Consider the following 14,615-nt stretch of genomic DNA (forward strand, 5'->3'; position numbering starts at 1 on the left):
CTTACAAATAATAGTGTGCAATAACAATATGAATTACTGGAGTAATATGCACTGGCTCCATAAATAAATGGCTGCAATAAAAATATTTCATGAGACTGAAACTCAAAGTGATCTTCCAAACTTCCAAGGTCTTCTGTTTTTTGGTTTTTAAAATAAAAGCAATAAAAACAGTATATAATATTTAATTTAAAACAGTTTACACCAAAAACTTTGATAGGATTTTAATGTAATATATGATAAATAAATTCACTGACAAAATGAAGAAGAAAATTAAGCACAGGGCAAAAAATAACAGGAAAAATCTTTAAGAAATGTAGTTACCAGAATATATAGTTGACTCAAAGATAAAGAATAAGAACTTCTTGATCCAATCATGGCAACAGCTATACAAGATGTTTGTGTACAAAATATGTTTTTTTGTTTGCTTGATTTCCAAGTATTTGTTATTCTTTACTTAAATGTGCCTAAATTGACCAGTGCTACCTCAATAGTCCATCTCATCTCATTGTGAGAAAGGCTATATAGAAGGTATTAGAAAAAATCTGAGTTCTTCATCTGTGATTGAACCCTCCATCCTGCAAGGAAGCTCTGTAAACAGTGATGCAACCAACTGAAAATGGCTTCAGGAAGCCCCTAAAGCTGACCAGATCTCCTAGAGACCAGACCATCTGCCTGGATGATAAAGAAGCCAGCAAAGATACCTTGAAGGAGATTAGACCAGGTGAGGCATTTGAAAAGGACACATTCCAAGTTGCTGATCAGCTTGTGGCTGTGAAATGTTCTCCAGATTCCCAGCTTTGTGACCTGTCCCCTGTGCTAGGTGAAGTTTGGTGATGCACTGTCTTTAAGTTATTTCTTCTCCTTTAAGTAAGCCGTTACTCATATACCTGTAAGTAACCCAAATAAAAAAAAATAACTTCACCAAACTGTGCATTAGTAGTGTCCATACTTTTTTCTGTTGTGTGTTCCCCATCTGTGTGAGTAGACATGTATGTTGTATATGCCCAGGAAAAGTTTGTTTTTGTACCACAACAGCAATTTTGAGCCAAATCTTCCAATTCCAAACCCTTCATATAACACCGTACTAATATGGACTTACAGACAAGTCATTTAAACTCATATCTGTTTGGTTGTTTTTTTTTTTCAATTTGGAATGCATAAGAGAAACAATAAAAATTACAAATACAGTTGTACTGGTTAAATTTCTTTCAGTAATTATGATTAATAAAATAGTATTAATTTCTTTAATATATTTCCCTGGTGTCATTTTGACATATTAGCGGTAAGAAAATAAAAAAGTAAATTACCTAATATTTAAAGAGGACTGACAAGAAATAATTGCCCACAGTTCTTTTGCAAATCACCACAGAAATCCGTTGTCATTCTAACTAAATAAATGGAATAGTAGTCTGAAAGCTAAAGAGAAAGGCAGACCAGCTAGAAACTTTCATTATGATAAATTTATCAGTGATGAATCTCCAGGATTTTCTTTTTATTTTATACTCCCAGATTGAATACTGAAAGAGTTTACAATTCAGAAATAGCATGAGGAGCACATCAATATGCTATCTCCAAGAATGTCTCTTATCTTTAAATAAAGCACAGAAAAGGAGTAGACTTTAAAGTCTATTTCATCATATATCACCAACCTAGAAAAACCCCTTATTTTGCCCTCATTTATTCCAATAACTTTGCTTTTGACAAGCAGGGAGCCACACAAGTGGCCCAAAAGCTGGGGTGAGAGAACAAATATTCTCATCTTGTCCAGATAGATGGAAGAACTGCTGTTTTCATAACACAATGTCCAAAGGGACACCAAGATGCAAAAGGGAATTTCTGTTCCTACACCCAAGAATTTTTCCTTCTTCTCATTCACTGATGCAGTTTCAGAGCAAGCTCATTTGTCAGTTAGATTTTCAGTATTGTTCAGGATACCATAGCAAGTCACAAGAAGGGTGGTTACCTGATAGTAGTAATTGGGCCTTCATATTTTTGAGTCCAAATAATGTTACTTGCATGTATTTTTTCAGGGATAAGCATTTGGCCCTGGATAATCAATTAATACACTTCCCAGGGGAGGATCACCTCTCCTGTTCTCAACTTTGCTTAGTTACCTCTGTGTAGGATTGTGGCTTAGTAACCTTGACCCCATCCAGTATGGCTTGTCCATTGGTATCTTTTTTGTTCAGCTCATGTTTGGGTATTCATGTTGGTGAGAATTTGTGGCTGCACTCTCTGTCTCTGTCATGACTAGGAAATATATTCTCACAGGCAAACACTCTGATCTTCCAGTGGCTTTTAGTATTATCCACTTCTTTCTACCTTAGCTGTGGGTAAACAAAGGAAAAAAGCAAAGTCTGACAAAAACAACTAGAGGAAGAAAGATTTATTGAGACTGGAAGTCCAAGATATAGTCCATCATTGTGGTAATGCCAAGGCAACTGGAGCCTGAAGCAACTTGGAATAGTACTAAATCAATATAGAAAATTTTAAATATGTGTACTCAATTAGCAATCTTCTCTTAGTACATTCTAGGATATCAGCCCAGGCAATGGTGTTACCCAGCTCATGTGACTTAATCAAGACAGTCTCCCACAGTCATGCCCAGAAGCTCATTCTTTGGATGATTATAGATCATATCAATTTAATAATTTCAATTGACTTCCACACTACAATACTGTTTACATCAGAATATACTTAGAAATGAAGACAATTTGAGACATTTGTGAAAAAGAAGAAAATGAATGAGTGACATACTTAACCAAAATAATACAGAAATGATGTTACCTTAGGAGAAAGATTATGAAAGTAGAAAGAAATCTTGAAACTTTAGCAAAGAAAAAAAAAGTGCATGGAGAGGCAAAAAATAAACAATGAAATTTCCTTCTACTTTGAGTTTTATTTATTATTTGTGCCGGTAGAAACCATATAAAATATTCTTCAATATGATTTTGAAAATAAGTTGAGGAACTATTAGCTGTGGAGGAATGGATAATAATACCTGGGATTAGGTATTAATATTAAATATAATTTATTTCGGGAAGAAGTCACTTGCTGAAAAAAACAGATGGCTGCCACAGGTTCTCGCTCTAAGATTCCCCAGAGGTTGTTCTTCTGTGATCTTCCCAGAAGCAAGAGAGAGCACTGGAGTGAAGACCCCAGATCTAGTCTGGCCCTCCATCACATCCACACCTGTGACCACACCAAATGGGCGTGGTCAGAGATACAGATGTGTTCACGGTGGATATCTCACTACAATTCCCCTTTTAGTCTAAAGAAGAAGATTTAGGCTTGATACAAAAACTATATAAAAACATAGCAAATATCAAGTATGCTCTAGGAGAAGGAAAAGTAAGAACAAACATACTTAAGACCTATCACCAGTGAAGCAAGAAGAGCAAATGGCAAGAACTACATGTCCAGTCCTAGGATAAAGGAATAACAGAGATTACTATAGAGTTATCATAAGCTGTAAAGTTTAAGTCTTGTATCTAACATTTCTATCTAGGAAGAGGGAACGATAATTGTGACATTCTAATCTTTAACCTCATCAGAGACCTGAGAAGGATAACAATACTAAGGTAGGCAGGAAGTGCAGGCAAGCAACTTCCAAAAGGGATAGTGAAGACAGAAACATCAGGCTACCTGGACAGTCACCAAAAGTCTCACAGCAGCTTAGGGGCAACCAATTTTGCCTAATGCCTAGAGTATCTGACTAAGCAACATAGAAGCAGGGAGATAGAAAGGCTATCTTACCCTGACTTGGAAAGGTTCAGCAGTCTTCTAAGTTTATATCCTGCAAGCTCAGTAGGACAGCATGTACAAAGTCAGTGGTTGAGGTGGGAGCAGTTCTTTGCCCTAGAGGCCATTATCCAAGGAGAGAACAGACTCCAGAATGAGTGACATTTGTGTCCAACATTTTCTCAGGAATAGCTTGGTGGTGTCAGGAGCAATTGTGTCTCATATCAATGGAGCATAGCCTGGTCCCAGTGCCATGTCAGCCCCAAATATCACAGACTCAATTCGTTATAATGCTGTTGGCCAATGCCTAGGGCTTCTTATTGGCTAGCTCTGTCTAAAGTATTAACCCATAACTACTAATAATACATATTTCTACAAGGTCTTATCTTACCTGGAATGCCAGACTCATGCATCCTCTCTTCCTGGGATCACATAGTGACTCTTCCTTACTATATTTCCCAGAACCCTCCTTGTCTCTTAGTCCCTCCTATCTTGCTTCCCTATTAGCTAGCAGTGTTTTATTCATCAATCAATAAGAGATACATATATACAGAATAACATCTCCCATCATCTCCTCTTTTCTGTCTAAATAAAAAGAAACTTTTAACTTTAACATAGTCAAATTATATATAACAAAACTTATCAAGTAAATAGAGTTACAATATTTAGTCCATTAACATTTAGCAAGATTTAAAGAAAATGTTCCATCATCTATCCTATCTTTGTCAGTCTAAAGTCTTATATGTAACTTATCTTTTATCATAACTCCATAGAAGACCACAGAAGGATAAAATATAAACTCTTGAATTGACAGAGACAACTCACTGCCTGGTCAGTCACCTGAATTTTTTTTTGTTATGTTCCATCTTTGGCGCATAGGCCAAAGGAGTCTGGCAGACTCCTGAGCAAATCAGGAAGCTTTAAACTGTCTGCCTGTATTGGCAGTTTATGAGTCACTTTTCTCTCTGTCCTGTAGGATGTCTGGCAGACTTTTCCATGAAGAGTGATGGCAAGCTATGTGCTTAAACACATATGGCTGAACTACCAAAGTGAAATATTTAGAACAGACATTTAGAGCATATCAGAAATCCTTAATTAAATAAACAATTACACATAAAATTATTTTCTATGTAAAATTTATGCATCTAAGAAACTTTCTTTGAAATCAAAATATTATTTTAGCATTTTCTTGAGACTTTCAATAATTCTCTGAGTCCTTCATTGTCTAAAACAAAAAGAAACCAGCTGAGTATGGAAATGCATTGAAAATATATGTGTACCAACAAGACAATTGGATACAGAACAGAATTTTGAAAAGCAAGGCTTGAAAGCAAATAGAACAAATATTGTACTGAGCACTTACTACCAACATTTTGTGATTTTTATATTTGTGAAACACTGCTCTATTGATTCACAAAATTAGAAATAAAACAAATGTAATTCATGAACTTTCACAAAAATAATTTTACTAAAAGTTTCAAGTGGATTAAATGATATAGCAACACAAAACAATATGAAAATGTTTAAGAGAGTTATTGTTTCAATTCCTTGTATTAAGTATTTAAGTATAAGGTAGTATATCAGAAGAACACAGCTGAAAAAATGGTTCATTAAAAGTAATAGCCAAGGCAGCATCAGAGGAGGTTCAAGCTTCAGGCACAGAGTAGAATCAGATTAAGGCCTGAGTCTCAGTCCCAGGAGCAGCATCAAGGGAGCCAAGGGCCTCAGACCCTTGAGCAGTGTCAGAGGGACAGGCCAAGTAGCAGTGAGTGACCCCAGGTGAGATAACAATATTTAAGATCAAACTAAATAAGGAACAAGACAAGCCTGTCTACTCTCTCCATATCTATTCAATATAGTACACAAAATTCTACATAGAGCAACATAAGGAAATAAAGGGGATACAAAGTGCAAAAGAAGTCAAACTCTTGCTATTTGCTGATGATATGATCATTTACATAAGTGGCCTCAAAAATTCTACCAGAGAATTTCTACATCTAATGAACACCTTCAGTAATGTAGCAGGAAACAAGATTAACTAAAAATAAATCAGTAGTCCTTTTATATACAGATGATAAATGGACTGAGAAAGAAATCAGAGAAACATCACCATTTACAATAGCTACAAATTACATAAAATATCTTGGAGTATCTGTAGCCAAACAAGTGGACCTGTATGACAAGAAAGTTGATCTGTAAAGAAAGAAATTAAAGAAAATATGAGAAAATGGAAAGATCTCCCATGCTCTTGGATAGATAGAATCAACATAGTAATGATGGCAGTTGTATCAAAGGCAATCTACAGATTCAATACAAACCCTATCCAAATCCAGCACAATTCTTCACATACTTTGAATATTCAAATTCATAGAAAAAAAACAGGATAGCCAAATGAATCCTGTACAATAAAAGATCATCTGAGGACATCACCATCCCTGACTGAAAGCGCTACTATAGCGCTACAGTAATGAAAACAACATGGTATTGGCATAAAAACTGACAGGTAGACCAATGGAATGGAATTGAAGACCCTGACATCAAATCATACACCTATGAACATCTAATTTTTGAAAAAGAATCTAAAAACATAAAATGGAAAAAGAAAACATCTTCAGCAAATGGTGTTGGTATAACTAACTGGCTGTCAACATTTAGAAGAATGCAAATAGATCCATATCTATCACTATGCACAAAATTCAAGTCCAAATGGAACAAAGACCTCAATATAAATCTGTCCACATTAAACCTCATAGAAGAGAAAGTGGGAAATACACCTGAAAGCATAGGCATAGTAGACCACTTCCTAAATAGAACACTAGTAGTACAGACACTGAGAGCAACAATTAATAAATAAGACTTCCTGAAACTGAGAAGTTTCTGTAAAACAAAGAACAGTGTCGGGAAGACAAAATTTCTCCCTACAGAATAGGAAAAGATCTCCCCCAACCCCGCATCTAACAGAGGGATGATTTCCAAAATATACAAAGAACTCTAGTAACTAGACATAAAACTACCAAATGTGCTACAAATCTAAAAAGAATTCTCAGCAGAACAATGTCAATTGGTGGAAATATACCTTAAAAAATGTTCAGCATCCTTAGTCATCAGGGAAATGCAAATCAAAACCATTCTGAGATACCATCTTAACCTATCAAAATGGCTAAGATAAAAAACACCAATGACAGCTTATGCAGGAGAGGATGTGAAGAAAGGAGAACACTCCTCCATTGCTGGTGGTAGCAAAAACTTGTACAGCCACTTTGTAAATCAGTATGGTGATTTCTCAGAAAATTAGGGTTCATCCTACCTCATGACCATGCAATATCATATTTGGGCATATACCCAATCAGGCACATTCATGCCAGAACAATATTTGCTCAACTATATTCATAGCAACATTATTTGTAATAAACAGAACTTGGGAACAACCTAGATGCCACTTAACCAAATAATGGATAAAGAATATGTGGTACAGTTACACAATGGTGTGTTACAGCAAGAAACAATGAAATTTTAAAATTTTCAGACAAATGGACAGAACTAGAAAAAAAAAAAACCAAAACATCCTTAATGTGGTAATCCAGATCAAGAAAGACAAATATATTATGTAATCACACATAAGTAGATACCAGACCTAAAGCAAAAAGTACCCAGCCTACAATCCACATTTCTAGGGAAGCTGTAACACTTTTCCAGGAATAGATGGAAGCAGATGGAGAAATCTACACCTACCCTTTTGGCCAAGCTCCTTTAGTACAACTGAAGTGAGAGAAGAGCAATAATATGAACAAAGGAGTCAAGACCATGATGAGGAAACCCTGAGAATCAGCTGACCGAGCTAGTGAGAGATCACTGACTGTGGTCTGACAAATGGGAAACTTGCCTAAGACCGAACTAGACTCCCTTAATATAGGTAACAATGGTGCACCTGGGACAATGTATGAGGCCACTGGCAGTGGGTCCAAGATCTAACTATATATATATTATAATGCACAAACTGACTTAGTGGAGCCCATGCTTCAAGGAGTCCTGCTTCAAGGAGATGATGGGACAGACTTCATAGACTTCCTAGGGGAGGCCTTATCCTCTCTGAGGTACAGAAGAGAAGTCAGTGTTGGGTATATGGAGGGAGCAGGAGTGGAGGAGGGAGGGGTACCTGGGATTGGAATGCAAAAATTAATAAATAAAGATGATAAAATGTGCACTGCAGCTATTCAAAAAGCATGTATTCCTTCTCTTAAGAGGAAAATGTGACATGTACTCATGTACTCATGGCTTCTATTTCTACCTTGTTAATATTTCAAACCCCAAGCATTTGCATTTATGTGGATGTTCGCTGACTAGGCCTGTGTTTCTTTATGCTACTTATGTTTCTCTTTCTTCATGTTATCTTTGTTCCACTAAACACTCAGCTACATTATGTGTAAGAAACAAAATGACTATACTTTGAACTCTCATTCAAGGAAATTGGCTCTTGGAAAAGAGGTGTTTAGTTCATCTAAAGTGGTTGTTTCCTGACTATTTTTGTGCTCTCAGCCTCTTTTGTAGTCAGTCAGTTCTAATGCTACTGCAGTTTTCTGTTTATAAACAAGTTGTAACAAAGAAAAATTTCAGTTAATAGATAGGAGAAGAAATAAATACTTATGCATGTATTCCTTGTCTAAGCAGTCAAGGCATTAAAGAACACTAAGAGAGATTCATTACCAATTTTCAAGGCATATGATTATAAAGGTACATACTGAGGCTACAGAAGGGATGACAGGATCCCTTTTAATTGAATACTAAATTAATTTGTTGTGTAGCAAAATTAACCCTTTTTGAAATTAAATACACGTCTTAGGAGAATTGAACTTTGTCATCAAATTATACTAAGGAAATCCTAGGAATTTTGTAAGATTCTTATAATTTTCTGAAAAAAAAATATAGCTTGAGAGAATTTTACAATCAACAACCGAAACAGAGAATAATTTCCTGATCAATACAATAAATAGTTGTGCAAAAAGAATCTGGAATAAATGAGAACTTAGAATATACTTCTAACTCAGAGTTTATAGAAAATTTTTGGTTGGCATCAGTTGTAGAAAGATTAGAAATATATGATACAAAGTAGTAGAATATTCTTTAAATTATTCAAGAAGGCTACTTGGTTTTAAATGGCTACTAGATCATGGAGCTTTGATAATAGACACTGTTAGAAACTGTGATGCAAGATAGTTATCGTAATATGTTGAGTTTAAAATCACTTAAGTTATTAAACAAAGAATACTTTGTAAAACACTATATTTCTTCCTTTTGTAACAGCATAAAGTATTGGGCAAACAGATATAAAACCCAAATATGACTAATATTGAATTATAACACACATGCAGAGCAAGTGAAGAAATTTTTACGTGAAATTTGGGCAATGTTTTGGAAGTTGTGGGAAATTAAGAAATTTATTGAAGACATTAGGTCTCTGAATATTCCCAATATACCCCACTATACTGAGCCATCTTGACTAGCAGTAAAAGCCATTCTGCCTCTATTAAAGGATTCTTCTGTTGAAAATTGTATAATGGCTATGGTAGTAGGAGTCATCTGAAGAAGAAATAGCAAATTTTTTCGTGGTCAAATTAATATCATTCATTTTGCCTTTAGACTTTGATTTTACCTAAATAGATTTTAGAGTATCCTGTGGAAATGTATAGCACTCTCCTACTATGAAAATAAAGTGAATTATACTTAGATAAGGCTTACAGATATAGAAGCTCCACCTTTTGTACCTTATAGTCATACATGCACACACATACAAATTCACACCATATACATTGAATGTTTTTATATGTGTTTTAGGAAGAATCTGTGGATATGCCTATGTATTAATAAAATCTATTAAAAGATGTAGGCACTATGACCCGACATTCTAATTTATATCTAATAATTGGCGAATTTAGAAATATTTTGTGGTTATCAGCCTAAATTCCTGTTAAATGTAGATAAAGATCAGCAACTTTGGCTTTGAAATATCTTCTATTTCATGTTTGTGTAGGTACTATGTCCATAAGATGTTTAGGAATAAAGTGTATTTTTAAAATTTTTATATTGCACAACTTCAGTCCTGGCTGCATGAGATCCACACTAAGAATTTTATACATTTCTTCCACCTTCCCCCATACTAGGTCCTATCTCTATATCTTAGACCCACAGAGTCTACCCCAGGTTACAAAGCCACTGCCATAGTAGTCCCTGTCACTTTAAGTCCACCTCTAGAATCAATTGAATATTTTAACATAATTTGGAAGATCTGTAATGAGAATCTGATCATTGTAAAGGAGATTGGATGTATCATCAGAATTAGTTTTTGCTTTTCTTGATGGCTAAGGATATTGAACATATTTCTAAGTAGCACTCAGCCATTCGAGTTTTTAAATATGAATTTTCTACTATGATCCATACCATATTTTAAAGTGGATTATTTGTCTTTTTGATACTTAGTTTCTTGAGTTCTTTATATATTTCAGATATTATTTCTATATCAAATATACAATAGGTAAAAATCTTTTCTCATTTTGTAGGCTGCCACTTTGTCTTAATGACAGTGTCCTTTGTCTTACAGGGATTTTCAGTTTCATGAAATACCATTTATTAATAGTTGGTTTCAGTACCTCTGCTAGTGGTGTCCTGTTCAGAAAGTCTTTTACTGTACCATGGAGTTCAAGGACCTGTCCCTTTTTTATTGTATGCAGTGTATCTGGTTTTATTTGGGATCTTTGATCCATTTCAAATTGAGTTTTGTACAAGGCATAAGTATGGATCTATTTGGATTCTACTAAATGAAGCCATTCAGTTTCACCAGCACTGCTTCTTGAAGATGCTTTCTTTTTTCTATCTACTCATTTTTCTACCAGAGCTTTTATTTGATTGCTCCTTTTAATTAAATTTAAAATTAATTTAATTTTCATTATCGTCATAATTGTTTACTTTATGTCTTTGTGTCTATATCTCTCTCTTGTGACAGTATTGGTCTCTCTTCCTCCATTTTTTGTTGTCGTTATTTCTTTGTTTTGTTCTATTCCAATTTGTTTGTTTTTGTTTTATCTTATTTTATATACTATTATTCCATATATGCCTTTTTGGTATCTATTGAGAGGATGAGTGTCAATTCTGATTATACAGGATGTAGGGAGCACATGGAAGAAGTAAAGGGAGGGAAAGCATAAGTAGGCTATATAGTATAAAAATATTTTCAATAAAAGAAAAAATATAATTGAAAAAAAGTCTAACAGGGTACTTACACCCTACTGCATTTTAAGGTTGTTATGTCACGTTCTTCAATGTTGTGGTCGATTGTTTCCTGTCTTGGGAACTTTGCGTGTCACCTTCTGATTTATGAAAACTAAGTGAGAAGACTTTCAAGTCAGTCATATATCATGGACCTCTGGGTTCTGTGTCTGAAATCCATGGTGTCTTCATGAATAGGGATTCATCTTCCATCTCTTGGGAGCAACCAAGGACAATAACGATAGTCTGTAATGTTTGGGGAAGTCTCTTAGACAATTATAAACAATGCAACAGTGCCCTACTTTTGCCTAGTTTGTGGGATTTCATTAATCTCTCTTTGGCTCTTAGATGGAGTATTATCAGCCTAGATAGAAAAATTTCATCTAAACTATATACTGACATATTTACTACAGATATTTTGGTACATAGCTAGTATTATGAGCCCAATGACTTCTTCCAGCTTCTTTATAGTAACTTTACTCTCCCCACTCCTCCTTCAGTAGTTATTTCACTTGCCCTCCCTGAGACAACCCATTTTCCCATTTTTCCCCTTTTCCATATCATATCATATCTCTTGCATCATATTGTTGTCTCTATTTCTCCCCTCCTCCCACCCTTGAAATGGTCTCTAACTACTTTCCTGGTTCCTGCACCATATGAAATTCTCAAAGAATTAGCAAAAATATTTTGTATATATGAACCAGTATATTTTTGAAAACATAATTAAAAAAAACTTTAGAATAGCTATTATCAAATAAGGTTGAAAAAAGTACCCACGAGTACTATTGGTTACAAAATATTTTTAATAAAACCATTTGAAAATTAGTATGGGAGTTTCCTCAAAAATGCAATTGGGTTTATATACAAAGAAAATGAAACCATTATTTCAAAGACAGCTGAATTTTCATGTTTATTCAGACTGTGATATGGATGGAATGAAAGAAAATGCCAATAAGCAAATGAATAAAGAAAATATGTATTTCATGTTTCATGACCTTTTAATACATGCAACTGTGATAAATTAAGGTACATATTAATACATTCAATAAAAGTAAGAAAGAACATGTTGCCTACATACTCTGTGGAATACTATTAGGCTTCTGTGTCAAAAAGCAGGTTTTCATAGGTGTGTGGATTTATACTAGGGTCTTCCATTTGATTTTATTGATCCATGTGTCTGTTTTTATGCCATTGCCAAACTGTTTACATTACTACAGTTCTATAGTTGAGTTGGAAGTTACAGATTGTGATATCTCCAGAAGTTATTTTATTGTACATGATTGTTTTAGTTATCCTGTGCTTTTGTTTTTTTCATATGAAGTTGAGCTCAGTAGACATTTTTATTAATACCTAATATATGTTTCTTAACTTTAACACCACCCTTTGGGAAGTTAGGTTGCTTAAAACACATATTTTTAAAAAAATTTCAGACTTAAGATACAAATATCAATGAAATTTTGAAACATGCCCATCATTTAGACTAATAGGACAAGAAGATGAAGCAGGCTATTTTAATAATACATATACTATCTACAGATTGTCCTTTTGTTGCAAATATAGTCTATGTTTTAAACTCAATTCTATTACCCTATGGTTTGATGCTCAATTTAAAGCAAGATCCACAAATAGTGAAGACCCATATTAACCACAAGTTCTTTGCTTTGTGAGTGCCCATATCTCTAAAATGATTTAGTCATATTTTCAATGGAAACTGATGTAAAATCAATAGAATTCTCCTCTTGAAAATTAGACCTCAGTATCTTTCCCTAAAACTGTTCTTTTTCCTGATGGTTTGAATTAGGTTTCTTTCTTTTTCTTTTACTGAGTTATTTCTGACCACCAACGCTTCGCTTCATACTTTTATTTTGTTATTTTTTCTTCTACTCAGTACCTTGTACTAAAACCAGGTTCTTTCTGAGGTACCTGTTTTCTTTTGATAATTTCATCAAAATCATAGGCTTCCAAGGTCTTTTCCCATCCCTGAGTGCCACTAAAGTAAGTATTTTGAAGAAAGCACATTTTGCTGATTTTTTTGGATTAGTGACAAGTATAACTGGAGAAAGTGAGCTCACATGACAACTCTAAATCTCAGGGTTCTTGTTTCACAATCCATGGTTGTCTTCTTAATTTCTTGAGTTGAACCTTCTGAGTTGATCTCACCCTTTAGACCAATCACTCTATGCGCATAATGATACATTGTCTCAGGGAACACCCACATGGTAACTACCACACCATTCAGGAAACCATGTCCATCAGGCCACCAAAGCAAAATGAACATGGTGGAGGTTAAGAGTACAAAACACAGACATGCTGAGAAGGAATATAATTTATTCATAATTATCATCTTAAGTCCAAACAAATCTCAAAAATCTAATTATAATGTGTATCCAGGAAAAAATTTAAAGCAGACATTATTAAATATCTATCTACTATGTATCAAAGAATGATCAAAGAACATGGCTAGAATGAGAAAATGTGTATGCTGTATCATAGTATTATTTACTGCATCTAGTTACACAACCAAGGTGTTTGTGCTTTGCTAGTGTGTCCCACTGTCCCATCTATCTGTTGGTTATGTCAATTTATTTTCATTTGTTTCTTTTAACTAGTTTAATACCGGACACTTCCAAAGTGCAGTTAACTGTATTTTCAAAGTAACTTCAAACTTATTTTTGCTAATACATGTCCTGTTTACACTGTTTTCATAATCATCCCTTGTTAATCAAACAGAAATCTTATTCTTTTTTGAGGCAGAGGACACAACTCCCTTAAGAGAAACTCTGTCCATTGGGCCTCCAAGCTTTAAAAGAAACAAATCCTCTTGGCAATGTCTCTCTCCAAAGCTCTCTACAATCTCTCCATGGAGTAAAATCTGTTGTCAACACCAAGAATTGGTATGCCAAATGAGATGGCACTAGAACCACAGCTCACCACAGTTATACCCGTCATTCAGAAATGTTATGTGTGAATTACTATATGCAAACTGTGTCACAAAGCATGTGCAATACTTCATTTTCTTTCTCCCTTTTTTCCTTCTCATCTTGCTCCCAACATGCAGTCTTTTGATTCACTTTTCAGCCCTAAAATTGTTAGCTTCTCTGCTAAGTGAGAGACTCATGGTCTCTGAAATTTTAAAGACAACAAAAAGGATGCCAATAAATAAAAATAACATTTCGCAAATCTTCATTATTTTTAATGGGAAAAAGTTCTTTAAAACTTCTTTTTTTGTATTCCCTGAAAAGATTTTCTTCTCTGACTTATTATGTGGCTGTTACTCCTGGAGTGGTAACAAGCTCTGGAAATATACTCCCAGTGTGGCTAATTAGGTAATGAATTACTTCCTGAGATTAATATAATATGCAATGCCTCAAACAGGTGAGCAGCCAAATTGCTTTTCTTGCTTGTTCTATGCTAGTCAGGAAACAGAGTCACACATGTAATGAAATATGCTTTCTTCTTTAATTATATATTTCTTAGAATAATCAGCTCGAACAATGTTCATCTTTTTTTCTTTTCCAATGTGGTCAAACTACGTAGAGTACTGGATAGGTAGGATCACAGAAGCCTTCCTTATTTCCTGATCAATCCTGTACTTGTTCAATGAATATTCTTGA

General features: G+C 34.5%; 1 pseudogene; it reads left to right on the forward strand.

Moving 5' to 3' along the window:
* The first annotated feature begins 600 nt into the window (after positions 1 to 600).
* LOC113833255 overlaps positions 601 to 14,615 on the forward strand; it is a 30,680-nt pseudogene continuing 16,665 nt past the window's right edge.

The sequence above is a fragment of the Cricetulus griseus genome (assembly GCF_003668045.3).
Source record: "Cricetulus griseus strain 17A/GY chromosome 1 unlocalized genomic scaffold, alternate assembly CriGri-PICRH-1.0 chr1_1, whole genome shotgun sequence".
Lineage (NCBI taxonomy): Eukaryota > Metazoa > Chordata > Mammalia > Rodentia > Cricetidae > Cricetulus > Cricetulus griseus.